The 12,299-nt window shown below is 45.6% G+C and overlaps 9 non-coding genes and 2 pseudogenes across 9 annotated transcripts; all 11 read right to left on the bottom strand.

The window, feature by feature from the left end:
- Positions 1 to 301: 301 nt before the first annotated feature.
- On the bottom strand, positions 302 to 492 carry LOC141205858 (U2 spliceosomal RNA). The gene has a single exon (XR_012276530.1). It is a non-coding gene; the product is annotated as a U2 spliceosomal RNA (small nuclear RNA).
- Positions 493 to 1,607: 1,115 nt separating this feature from the next.
- On the bottom strand, positions 1,608 to 1,798 carry LOC141205857 (U2 spliceosomal RNA). Its single transcript, XR_012276529.1, has one exon. It is a non-coding gene; the product is annotated as a U2 spliceosomal RNA (small nuclear RNA).
- A 1,115-nt stretch (positions 1,799 to 2,913) lies between these two features.
- Positions 2,914 to 3,098, bottom strand: LOC141206207 (U2 spliceosomal RNA). Its single transcript, XR_012276872.1, has one exon. It is a non-coding gene; the product is annotated as a U2 spliceosomal RNA (small nuclear RNA).
- Positions 3,099 to 3,622: 524 nt separating this feature from the next.
- On the bottom strand, positions 3,623 to 3,738 carry LOC141206397 (U2 spliceosomal RNA; annotated as a pseudogene).
- A 1,115-nt stretch (positions 3,739 to 4,853) lies between these two features.
- On the bottom strand, positions 4,854 to 5,044 carry LOC141205856 (U2 spliceosomal RNA). Its single transcript, XR_012276528.1, has one exon. It is a non-coding gene; the product is annotated as a U2 spliceosomal RNA (small nuclear RNA).
- A 1,115-nt stretch (positions 5,045 to 6,159) lies between these two features.
- Positions 6,160 to 6,350, bottom strand: LOC141205855 (U2 spliceosomal RNA). The gene has a single exon (XR_012276527.1). It is a non-coding gene; the product is annotated as a U2 spliceosomal RNA (small nuclear RNA).
- A 1,115-nt stretch (positions 6,351 to 7,465) lies between these two features.
- Positions 7,466 to 7,656, bottom strand: LOC141205853 (U2 spliceosomal RNA). Its single transcript, XR_012276525.1, has one exon. It is a non-coding gene; the product is annotated as a U2 spliceosomal RNA (small nuclear RNA).
- A 1,115-nt stretch (positions 7,657 to 8,771) lies between these two features.
- On the bottom strand, positions 8,772 to 8,956 carry LOC141206205 (U2 spliceosomal RNA). The gene has a single exon (XR_012276870.1). It is a non-coding gene; the product is annotated as a U2 spliceosomal RNA (small nuclear RNA).
- A 524-nt stretch (positions 8,957 to 9,480) lies between these two features.
- On the bottom strand, positions 9,481 to 9,596 carry LOC141206396 (U2 spliceosomal RNA; annotated as a pseudogene).
- A 1,115-nt stretch (positions 9,597 to 10,711) lies between these two features.
- Positions 10,712 to 10,902, bottom strand: LOC141205852 (U2 spliceosomal RNA). The gene has a single exon (XR_012276524.1). It is a non-coding gene; the product is annotated as a U2 spliceosomal RNA (small nuclear RNA).
- A 1,115-nt stretch (positions 10,903 to 12,017) lies between these two features.
- Positions 12,018 to 12,208, bottom strand: LOC141205851 (U2 spliceosomal RNA). Its single transcript, XR_012276523.1, has one exon. It is a non-coding gene; the product is annotated as a U2 spliceosomal RNA (small nuclear RNA).
- Between the last annotated feature and the right edge of the window lie 91 nt (positions 12,209 to 12,299).

Raw genomic sequence — 12,299 nt, 5'->3', positions numbered from 1 at the left:
CTGTAGTTATTTAGGTGAAAGCTCCAAAATGCTTGCCTAATATGTCTGTTTATCCAAAAGGAAGTAAAAAGGGAGAGCTAGAAAGATAGCATTGCATCACATTACATGGCAATGCAATGCACAGTTGCTGAAGTTGAACCAAAATGAGCTTGTAATCTGGCTTCTGCAACTTTGAACATGAAAAATCCAATGAGGAGAAGAAAAGCAAAGCCAAAGAGTCCATCCCAAAATCCGACAAACAAGCAAAATGAACAAAAAACATTGAATTCAATTCTTTCTGATTTTAGAAACTGCATTAAAGAAGGGGTGCACCGGTCCTGGAGATACTGCAATACCAGGTCAATGCGTGGAGTGGACAGAGCAAGCTCTTTTTCCATCTCCCTGTTCTAAAAATCCATTTAATATATGGTCCCCAGATAGGGGACGTATCAGATATTAAACTGATAAGAACAGATACTACACTTGATCTTAGCCAAAAGGCCGAGAAGCGATAACCAGAATTGGTTTCAAACTACGGAGCCACCCAAGGATCCTGAAAAGTCCATTTGTGGAGATGAGCTCCTGGACTCCCGTTAAGAAGACATGTTGTCAACCTCTAGATCCCTTACATGCCTGCACTTTTCGGCTTGCTGCTGCTGCAATCCACGCGTTTTAGATCTGCATAACTCCACCTCTTTAAACACAGCACCTTCACCCCCTGCTGTTCCCACCCGCCTCAACACCGTTGGAAGGGAGGAGAACCAATTAAGGCGGGGGGTGGGGTGGAACGAGCAGCTGTCTACCCTTAGCAGGAGGGCTCCTGATTACATACCTCTCCTGCTGCTGCTGCTGCTGGCTGTCCAGCAGCAGACTGAAGGTGGCTGCTGCTGTGCACAGGTATATAAAGGCTCAGAGCCTATTATGACACGCGCAGCCAGCGTTCCATTGCCACATTCCATCTACTGCAGGCAGGATACCTGGCTGGCTGAATGTCGCTGAGAAGCTCACAGAGACCGCCATAAGCAACAGTTTAACAGAATGCCACAGACTAATCAACCAAACTTTTTGGGTTGGGTTCTCTTTTATAGTCTGCAGGCATTAAATGAAAGAAGTCAGTGTTCCAGCAGAAGGAGACAACGTTTCAGAAAAGGCATTGTAGCAAACCAAAAAAGAAATTTTAAGCGCAGCAGAGTAACCAGCGCACATACCTGTTAGCTCAGGTGAGTTTAAAAGGCTGCTGTTGATAACAAGGGCATTTGCTAAATAGATGGTGTGTGTGCAACAATATACTGAAAGGTCAATTATATTGTGCAGCTTATCTCACCACCTGTAGTTATTTAGGTGAAAGCTCCAAAATGCTTGCCTAATATGTCTGTTTATCCAAAAGGAAGTAAAAAGGGAGAGCTAGAAAGATAGCATTGCATCACATTACATGGCAATGCAATGCACAGTTGCTGAAGTTGAACCAAAATGAGCTTGTAATCTGGCTTCTGCAACTTTGAACATGAAAAATCCAATGAGGAGAAGAAAAGCAAAGCCAAAGAGTCCATCCCAAAATCCGACAAACAAGCAAAATGAACAAAAAACATTGAATTCAATTCTTTCTGATTTTAGAAACTGCATTAAAGAAGGGGTGCACCGGTCCTGGAGATACTGCAATACCAGGTCAATGCGTGGAGTGGACAGAGCAAGCTCTTTTTCCATCTCCCTGTTCTAAAAATCCATTTAATATATGGTCCCCAGATAGGGGACGTATCAGATATTAAACTGATAAGAACAGATACTACACTTGATCTTAGCCAAAAGGCCGAGAAGCGATAACCAGAATTGGTTTCAAACTACGGAGCCACCCAAGCATCCTGAAAAGTCCATTTGTGGAGATGAGCTCCTGGACTCCCGTTAAGAAGACATGTTGTCAACCTCTAGATCCCTTACATGCCTGCACTTTTCGGCTTGCTGCTGCTGCAATCCACGCGTTTTAGATCTGCATAACTCCACCTCTTTAAACACAGCACCTTCACCCCCTGCTGTTCCCACCCGCCTCAACACCGTTGGAAGGGAGGAGAACCAATTAAGGCGGGGGGTGGGTTGGAACGAGCAGCTGTCTACCGTTAGCAGGAGGGCTCCTGATTACATACCTCTCCTGCTGCTGCTGCTGCTGGCTGTCCAGCAGCAGACTGAAGGTGGCTGCTGCTGTGCACAGGTATATAAAGGCTCAGAGCCTATTATGACACGCGCAGCCAGCGTTCCATTGCCACATTCCATCTACTGCAGGCAGGATACCTGGCTGGCTGAATGTCGCTGAGAAGCTCACAGAGACCGCCATAAGCAACAGTTTAACAGAATGCCACAGACTAATCAACCAAACTTTTTGGGTTGGGTTCTCTTTTATAGTCTGCAGGCATTAAATGAAAGAAGTCAGTGTTCCAGCAGAAGGAGACAACGTTTCAGAAAAGGCATTGTAGCAAACCAAAAAAGAAATTTTAAGCGCAGCAGAGTAACCAGCGCACATACCTGTTAGCTCAGGTGAGTTTAAAAGGCTGCTGTTGATAACAAGGGCATTTGCTAAATAGATGGTGTGTGTGCAACAATATACTGAAAGGTCAATTATATTGTGCAGCTTATCTCACCACCTGTAGTTATTTAGGTGAAAGCTCCAAAATGCTTGCCTAATATGTCTGTTTATCCAAAAGGAAGTAAAAAGGGAGAGCTAGAAAGATAGCATTGCATCACATTACATGGCAATGCAATGCACAGTTGCTGAAGTTGAACCAAAATGAGCTTGTAATCTGGCTTCTGCAACTTTGAACATGAAAAATCCAATGAGGAGAAGAAAAGCAAAGCCAAAGAGTCCATCCCAAAATCCGACAAACAAGCAAAATGAACAAAAAACATTGAATTCAATTCTTTCTGATTTTAGAAACTGCATTAAAGAAGGGGTGCACCGGTCCTGGAGATACTGCAATACCAGGTCAATGCGTGGAGTGGACAGAGCAAGCTCTTTTTCCATCTCCCTGTTCTAAAAATCCATTTAATATATGGTCCCCAGATAGGGGACGTATCAGATATTAAACTGATAAGAACAGATTTTTTTTTGATTGAAGCTGCATCCAAGGCACTGAAAAATGTGACCGAAGTCACACCAAAACAGCGCACGAGGCGAGGATTCATGTGGACCCTTCCCGGAGGAGAGGGTCCCCAATAAACCATCCCCATCCCTCCGAGCCAGAAGGCCACAGCGAGGGTCAGGGATCTCCGATGCTCTCCCTAGCCGAAGCCGGAGAAGAGCCGTTTTCGTGCTCCCAGCTTCCATCTAGGCTGCCACCCTAGTGGAGCTGGAGCCTGTGTTGGTTTCTCAGCCCAAAGCTGACCGGACCTCCGACCGGGTTTATAAAAATTCCCCTTCCTAGCCCGGAGGCCAGGAATAGGGGGGGTTGCTCAGAAAGTATGATTGGCAAAGGTGCGGCGTGCTACGAAGCCAAGTCTTTCTGGGGTTCCCAGTCCCAGTAAGCTTGGACTCCCACCAGGGCGCCTACTCCTGGGGCACATTGCTCCAAAGCCCTCACACTTACCCAGCCTAGTGACTTCAATCCTGGAGGGCCATGTTTTCCATCAGATAACTCTATGAGCCACCTGGCGTACTAACAAGTGCACCAAACCAGTGTGTAATATGCATCAATTTACTAGGGCAGCCCAAGGACAAAACTGCCTTTTCAAAAGATACTACACTTGATCTTAGCCAAAAGGCCGAGAAGCGATAACCAGAATTGGTTTCAAACTACGGAGCCACCCAAGGATCCTGAAAAGTCCATTTGTGGAGATGAGCTCCTGGACTCCCGTTAAGAAGACATGTTGTCAACCTCTAGATCCCTTACATGCCTGCACTTTTCGGCTTGCTGCTGCTGCAATCCACGCGTTTTAGATCTGCATAACTCCACCTCTTTAAACACAGCACCTTCATCCCCTGCTGTTCCCACCCGCCTCAACACCGTTGGAAGGGAGGAGAACCAATTAAGGCGGGGGGTGGGGTGGAACGAGCAGCTGTCTACCCTTAGCAGGAGGGCTCCTGATTACATACCTCTCCTGCTGCTGCTGCTGCTGGCTGTCCAGCAGCAGACTGAAGGTGGCTGCTGCTGTGCACAGGTATATAAAGGCTCAGAGCCTATTATGACACGCGCAGCCAGCGTTCCATTGCCACATTCCATCTACTGCAGGCAGGATACCTGGCTGGCTGAATGTCGTAGAGAAGCTCACAGAGACCGCCATAAGCAACAGTTTAACAGAATGCCACAGACTAATCAACCAAACTTTTTGGGTTGGGTTCTCTTTTATAGTCTGCAGGCATTAAATGAAAGAAGTCAGTGTTCCAGCAGAAGGCGACAACGTTTCAGAAAAGGCATTGTAGCAAACCAAAAAAGAAATTTTAAGCGCAGCAGAGTAACCAGCGCACATACCTGTTAGCTCAGGTGAGTTTAAAAGGCTGCTGTTGATAACAAGGGCATTTGCTAAATAGATGGTGTGTGTGCAACAATATACTGAAAGGTCAATTATATTGTGCAGCTTATCTCACCACCTGTAGTTATTTAGGTGAAAGCTCCAAAATGCTTGCCTAATATGTCTGTTTATCCAAAAGGAAGTAAAAAGGGAGAGCTAGAAAGATAGCATTGCATCACATTACATGGCAATGCAATGCACAGTTGCTGAAGTTGAACCAAAATGAGCTTGTAATCTGGCTTCTGCAACTTTGAACATGAAAAATCCAATGAGGAGAAGAAAAGCAAAGCCAAAGAGTCCATCCCAAAATCCGACAAACAAGCAAAATGAACAAAAAACATTGAATTCAATTCTTTCTGATTTTAGAAACTGCATTAAAGAAGGGGTGCACCGGTCCTGGAGATACTGCAATACCAGGTCAATGCGTGGAGTGGACAGAGCAAGCTCTTTTTCCATCTCCCTGTTCTAAAAATCCATTTAATATATGGTCCCCAGATAGGGGACGTATCAGATATTAAACTGATAAGAACAGATACTACACTTGATCTTAGCCAAAAGGCCGAGAAGCGATAACCAGAATTGGTTTCAAACTACGGAGCCACCCAAGGATCCTGTAAAGTCCATTTGTGGAGATGAGCTCCTGGACTCCCGTTAAGAAGACATGTTGTCAACCTCTAGATCCCTTACATGCCTGCACTTTTCGGCTTGCTGCTGCTGCAATCCACGCGTTTTAGATCTGCATAACTCCACCTCTTTAAACACAGCACCTTCACCCCCTGCTGTTCCCACCCGCCTCAACACCGTTGGAAGGGAGGAGAACCAATTAAGGCGGGGGGTGGGGTGGAACGAGAAGCTGTCTACCCTTAGCAGGAGGGCTCCTGATTACATACCTCTCCTGCTGCTGCTGCTGCTGGCTGTCCAGCAGCAGACTGAAGGTGGCTGCTGCTGTGCACAGGTATATAAAGGCTCAGAGCCTATTATGACACGCGCAGCCAGCGTTCCATTGCCACATTCCATCTACTGCACGCAGGATACCTGGCTGGCTGAATGTCGCTGAGAAGCTCACAGAGACCGCCATAAGCAACAGTTTAACAGAATGCCACAGACTAATCAACCAAACTTTTTGGGTTGGGTTCTCTTTTATAGTCTGCAGGCATTAAATGAAAGAAGTCAGTGTTCCAGCAGAAGGAGACAACGTTTCAGAAAAGGCATTGTAGCAAACCAAAAAAGAAATTTTAAGCGCAGCAGAGTAACCAGCGCACATACCTGTTAGCTCAGGTGAGTTTAAAAGGCTGCTGTTGATAACAAGGGCATTTGCTAAATAGATGGTGTGTGTGCAACAATATACTGAAAGGTCAATTATATTGTGCAGCTTATCTCACCACCTGTAGTTATTTAGGTGAAAGCTCCAAAATGCTTGCCTACTATGTCTGTTTATCCAAAAGGAAGTAAAAAGGGAGAGCTAGAAAGATAGCATTGCATCACATTACATGGCAATGCAATGCACAGTTGCTGAAGTTGAACCAAAATGAGCTTGTAATCTGGCTTCTGCAACTTTGAACATGAAAAATCCAATGAGGAGAAGAAAAGCAAAGCCAAAGAGTCCATCCCAAAATCCGACAAACAAGCAAAATGAACAAAAAACATTGAATTCAATTCTTTCTGATTTTAGAAACTGCATTAAAGAAGGGGTGCACCGGTCCTGGAGATACTGCAATACCAGGTCAATGCGTGGAGTGGACAGAGCAAGCTCTTTTTCCATCTCCCTGTTCTAAAAATCCATTTAATATATGGTCCCCAGATAGGGGACGTATCAGATATTAAACTGATAAGAACAGATACTACACTTGATCTTAGCCAAAAGGCCGAGAAGCGATAACCAGAATTGGTTTCAAACTACGGAGCCACCCAAGGATCCTGAAAAGTCCATTTGTGGAGATGAGCTCCTGGACTCCCGTTAAGAAGACATGTTGTCAACCTCTAGATCCCTTACATGCCTGCACTTTTCGGCTTGCTGCTGCTGCAATCCACGCATTTTAGATCTGCATAACTCCACCTCTTTAAACACAGCACCTTCACCCCCTGCTGTTCCCACCCGCCTCAACACCGTTGGAAGGGAGGAGAACCAATTAAGGCGGGGGGTGGGGTGGAACGAGCAGCTGTCTACCCTTAGCAGGAGGGCTCCTGATTACATACCTCTCCTGCTGCTGCTGCTGCTGGCTGTCCAGCAGCAGACTGAAGGTGGCTGCTGCTGTGCACAGGTATATAAAGGCTCAGAGCCTATTATGACACGCGCAGCCAGCGTTCCATTGCCACATTCCATCTACTGCAGGCAGGATACCTGGCTGGCTGAATGTCGCTGAGAAGCTCACAGAGACCGCCATAAGCAACAGCTTAACAGAATGCCACAGACTAATCAACCAAACTTTTTGGGTTGGGTTCTCTTTTATAGTCTGCAGGCATTAAATGAAAGAAGTCAGTGTTCCAGCAGAAGGAGACAACGTTTCAGAAAAGGCATTGTAGCAAACCAAAAAAGAAATTTTAAGCGCAGCAGAGTAACCAGCGCACATACCTGTTAGCTCAGGTGAGTTTAAAAGGCTGCTGTTGATAACAAGGGCATTTGCTAAATAGATGGTGTGTGTGCAACAATATACTGAAAGGTCAATTATATTGTGCAGCTTATCTCACCACCTGTAGTTATTTAGGTGAAAGCTCCAAAATGCTTGCCTAATATGTCTGTTTATCCAAAAGGAAGTAAAAAGGGAGAGCTAGAAAGATAGCATTGCATCACATTACATGGCAATGCAATGCACAGTTGCTGAAGTTGAACCAAAATGAGCTTGTAATCTGGCTTCTGCAACTTTGAACATGAAAAATCCAATGAGGAGAAGAAAAGCAAAGCCAAAGAGTCCATCCCAAAATCCGACAAACAAGCAAAATGAACAAAAAACATTGAATTCAATTCTTTCTGATTTTAGAAACTGCATTAAAGAAGGGGTGCACCGGTCCTGGAGATACTGCAATACCAGGTCAATGCGTGGAGTGGACAGAGCAAGCTCTTTTTCCATCTCCCTGTTCTAAAAATCCATTTAATATATGGTCCCCAGATAGGGGACGTATCAGATATTAAACTGATAAGAACAGATACTACACTTGATCTTAGCCAAAAGGCCGAGAAGCGATAACCAGAATTGGTTTCAAACTACGGAGCCACCCAAGGATCCTGAAAAGTCCATTTGTGGAGATGAGCTCCTGGACTCCCGTTAAGAAGACATGTTGTCAACCTCTAGATCCCTTACATGCCTGCACTTTTCGGCTTGCTGCTGCTGCAATCCACGCGTTTTAGATCTGCATAACTCCACCTCTTTAAACACAGCACCTTCACCCCCTGCTGTTCCCACCCGCCTCAACACCGTTGGAAGGGAGGAGAACCAATTAAGGCGGGGGGTGGGGTGGAACGAGCAGCTGTCTACCCTTAGCAGGAGGGCTCCTGATTACATACCTCTCTTGCTGCTGCTGCTGCTGGCTGTCCAGCAGCAGACTGAAGGTGGCTGCTGCTGTGCACAGGTATATAAAGGCTCAGAGCCTATTATGACACGCGCAGCCAGCGTTCCATTGCCACATTCCATCTACTGCAGGCAGGATACCTGGCTGGCTGAATGTCGCTGAGAAGCTCACAGAGACCGCCATAAGCAACAGTTTAACAGAATGCCACAGACTAATCAACCAAACTTTTTGGGTTGGGTTCTCTTTTATAGTCTGCAGGCATTAAATGAAAGAAGTCAGTGTTCCAGCAGAAGGAGACAACGTTTCAGAAAAGGCATTGTAGCAAACCAAAAAAGAAATTTTAAGCGCAGCAGAGTAACCAGTGCACATACCTGTTAGCTCAGGTGAGTTTAAAAGGCTGCTGTTGATAACAAGGGCATTTGCTAAATAGATGGTGTGTGTGCAACAATATACTGAAAGGTCAATTATATTGTGCAGCTTATCTCACCACCTGTAGTTATTTAGGTGAAAGCTCCAAAATGCTTGCCTAATATGTCTGTTTATCCAAAAGGAAGTAAAAAGGGAGAGCTAGAAAGATAGCATTGCATCACATTACATGGCAATGCAATGCACAGTTGCTGAAGTTGAACCAAAATGAGCTTGTAATCTGGCTTCTGCAACTTTGAACATGAAAAATCCAATGAGGAGAAGAAAAGCAAAGCCAAAGAGTCCATCCCAAAATCCGACAAACAAGCAAAATGAACAAAAAACATTGAATTCAATTCTTTCTGATTTTAGAAACTGCATTAAAGAAGGGGTGCACCGGTCCTGGAGATACTGCAATACCAGGTCAATGCGTGGAGTGGACAGAGCAAGCTCTTTTTCCATCTCCCTGTTCTAAAAATCCATTTAATATATGGTCCCCAGATAGGGGACGTATCAGATATTAAACTGATAAGAACAGATTTTTTTTTGATTGAAGCTGCATCCAAGGCACTGAAAAATGTGACCGAAGTCACACCAAAACAGCGCACGAGGCGAGGATTCATGTGGACACTTCCCGGAGGAGAGGGTCCCCAATAAACCATCCCCATCCCTCCGAGCCAGAAGGCCACAGCGAGGGTCAGGGATCTCCGATGCTCTCCCTAGCCGAAGCCGGAGAAGAGCCGTTTTCGTGCTCCCAGCTTCCATCTAGGCTGCCACCCTAGTGGAGCTGGAGCCTGTGTTGGTTTCTCAGCCCAAAGCTGACCGGACCTCCGACCGGGTTTATAAAAATTCCCCTTCCTAGCCCGGAGGCCAGGAATAGGGGGGGTTGCTCAGAAAGTATGATTGGCAAAGGTGCGGCGTGCTACGAAGCCAAGTCTTTCTGGGGTTCCCAGTCCCAGTAAGCTTGGACTCCCACCAGGGCGCCTACTCCTGGGGCACATTGCTCCAAAGCCCTCACACTTACCCAGCCTAGTGACTTCAATCCTGGAGGGCCATGTTTTCCATCAGATAACTCTATGAGCCACCTGGCGTACTAACAAGTGCACCAAACCAGTGTGTAATATGCATCAATTTACTAGGGCAGCCCAAGGACAAAACTGCCTTTTCAAAAGATACTACACTTGATCTTAGCCAAAAGGCCGAGAAGCGATAACCAGAATTGGTTTCAAACTACGGAGCCACCCAAGGATCCTGAAAAGTCCATTTGTGGAGATGAGCTCCTGGACTCCCGTTAAGAAGACATGTTGTCAACCTCTAGATCCCTTACATGCCTGCACTTTTCGGCTTGCTGCTGCTGCAATCCACGCGTTTTAGATCTGCATAACTCCACCTCTTTAAACACAGCACCTTCATCCCCTGCTGTTCCCACCCGCCTCAACACCGTTGGAAGGGAGGAGAACCAATTAAGGCGGGGGGTGGGGTGGAACGAGCAGCTGTCTACCCTTAGCAGGAGGGCTCCTGATTACATACCTCTCCTGCTGCTGCTGCTGCTGGCTGTCCAGCAGCAGACTGAAGGTGGCTGCTGCTGTGCACAGGTATATAAAGGCTCAGAGCCTATTATGACACGCGCAGCCAGCGTTCCATTGCCACATTCCATCTACTGCAGGCAGGATACCTGGCTGGCTGAATGTCGTAGAGAAGCTCACAGAGACCGCCATAAGCAACAGTTTAACAGAATGCCACAGACTAATCAACCAAACTTTTTGGGTTGGGTTCTCTTTTATAGTCTGCAGGCATTAAATGAAAGAAGTCAGTGTTCCAGCAGAAGGCGACAACGTTTCAGAAAAGGCATTGTAGCAAACCAAAAAAGAAATTTTAAGCGCAGCAGAGTAACCAGCGCACATACCTGTTAGCTCAGGTGAGTTTAAAAGGCTGCTGTTGATAACAAGGGCATTTGCTAAATAGATGGTGTGTGTGCAACAATATACTGAAAGGTCAATTATATTGTGCAGCTTATCTCACCACCTGTAGTTATTTAGGTGAAAGCTCCAAAATGCTTGCCTAATATGTCTGTTTATCCAAAAGGAAGTAAAAAGGGAGAGCTAGAAAGATAGCATTGCATCACATTACATGGCAATGCAATGCACAGTTGCTGAAGTTGAACCAAAATGAGCTTGTAATCTGGCTTCTGCAACTTTGAACATGAAAAATCCAATGAGGAGAAGAAAAGCAAAGCCAAAGAGTCCATCCCAAAATCCGACAAACAAGCAAAATGAACAAAAAACATTGAATTCAATTCTTTCTGATTTTAGAAACTGCATTAAAGAAGGGGTGCACCGGTCCTGGAGATACTGCAATACCAGGTCAATGCGTGGAGTGGACAGAGCAAGCTCTTTTTCCATCTCCCTGTTCTAAAAATCCATTTAATATATGGTCCCCAGATAGGGGACGTATCAGATATTAAACTGATAAGAACAGATACTACACTTGATCTTAGCCAAAAGGCCGAGAAGCGATAACCAGAATTAGTTTCAAACTACGGAGCCACCCAAGGATCCTGTAAAGTCCATTTGTGGAGATGAGCTCCTGGACTCCCGTTAAGAAGACATGTTGTCAACCTCTAGATCCCTTACATGCCTGCACTTTTCGGCTTGCTGCTGCTGCAATCCACGCGTTTTAGATCTGCATAACTCCACCTCTTTAAACACAGCACCTTCACCCCCTGCTGTTCCCACCCGCCTCAACACCGTTGGAAGGGAGGAGAACCAATTAAGGCGGGGGGTGGGGTGGAACGAGAAGCTGTCTACCCTTAGCAGGAGGGCTCCTGATTACATACCTCTCCTGCTGCTGCTGCTGCTGGCTGTCCAGCAGCAGACTGAAGGTGGCTGCTGCTGTGCACAGGTATATAAAGGCTCAGAGCCTATTATGACACGCGCAGCCAGCGTTCCATTGCCACATTCCATCTACTGCACGCAGGATACCTGGCTGGCTGAATGTCGCTGAGAAGCTCACAGAGACCGCCATAAGCAACAGTTTAACAGAATGCCACAGACTAATCAACCAAACTTTTTGGGTTGGGTTCTCTTTTATAGTCTGCAGGCATTAAATGAAAGAAGTCAGTGTTCCAGCAGAAGGAGACAACGTTTCAGAAAAGGCATTGTAGCAAACCAAAAAAGAAATTTTAAGCGCAGCAGAGTAACCAGCGCACATACCTGTTAGCTCAGGTGAGTTTAAAAGGCTGCTGTTGATAACAAGGGCATTTGCTAAATAGATGGTGTGTGTGCAACAATATACTGAAAGTTCAATTATATTGTGCAGCTTATCTCAACACCTGTAGTTATTTAGGTGAAAGCTCCAAAATGCTTGCCTACTATGTCTGTTTATCCAAAAGGAAGTAAAAAGGGAGAGCTAGAAAGATAGCATTGCATCACATTACATGGCAATGCAATGCACAGTTGCTGAAGTTGAACCAAAATGAGCTTGTAATCTGGCTTCTGCAACTTTGAACATGAAAAATCCAATGAGGAGAAGAAAAGCAAAGCCAAAGAGTCCATCCCAAAATCCGACAAACAAGCAAAATGAACAAAAAACATTGAATTCAATTCTTTCTGATTTTAGAAACTGCATTAAAGAAGGGGTGCACCGGTCCTGGAGATACTGCAATACCAGGTCAATGCGTGGAGTGGACAGAGCAAGCTCTTTTTCCATCTCCCTGTTCTAAAAATCCATTTAATATATGGTCCCCAGATAGGGGACGTATCAGATATTAAACTGATAAGAACAGATACTACACTTGATCTTAGCCAAAAGGCCGAGAAGCGATAACCAGAATTGGTTTCAAACTACGGAGCCACCCAAGGATCCTGAAAAGTCCATTTGTGGAGATGAGCTCCTGGACTCCCGTTAAGAAGACA

The sequence above is a fragment of the Phyllobates terribilis genome, unplaced genomic scaffold, assembly GCF_046119375.1.
Source record: "Phyllobates terribilis strain yellow unplaced genomic scaffold, ASM4611937v1 Scaffold_142__1_contigs__length_4687701, whole genome shotgun sequence".
Classification (NCBI taxonomy): Eukaryota; Metazoa; Chordata; class Amphibia; order Anura; family Dendrobatidae; genus Phyllobates; species Phyllobates terribilis.
The sequence above is the reverse complement of the archived record's forward strand: the minus strand, read 5'-3'. Positions and strand labels throughout refer to the sequence as shown.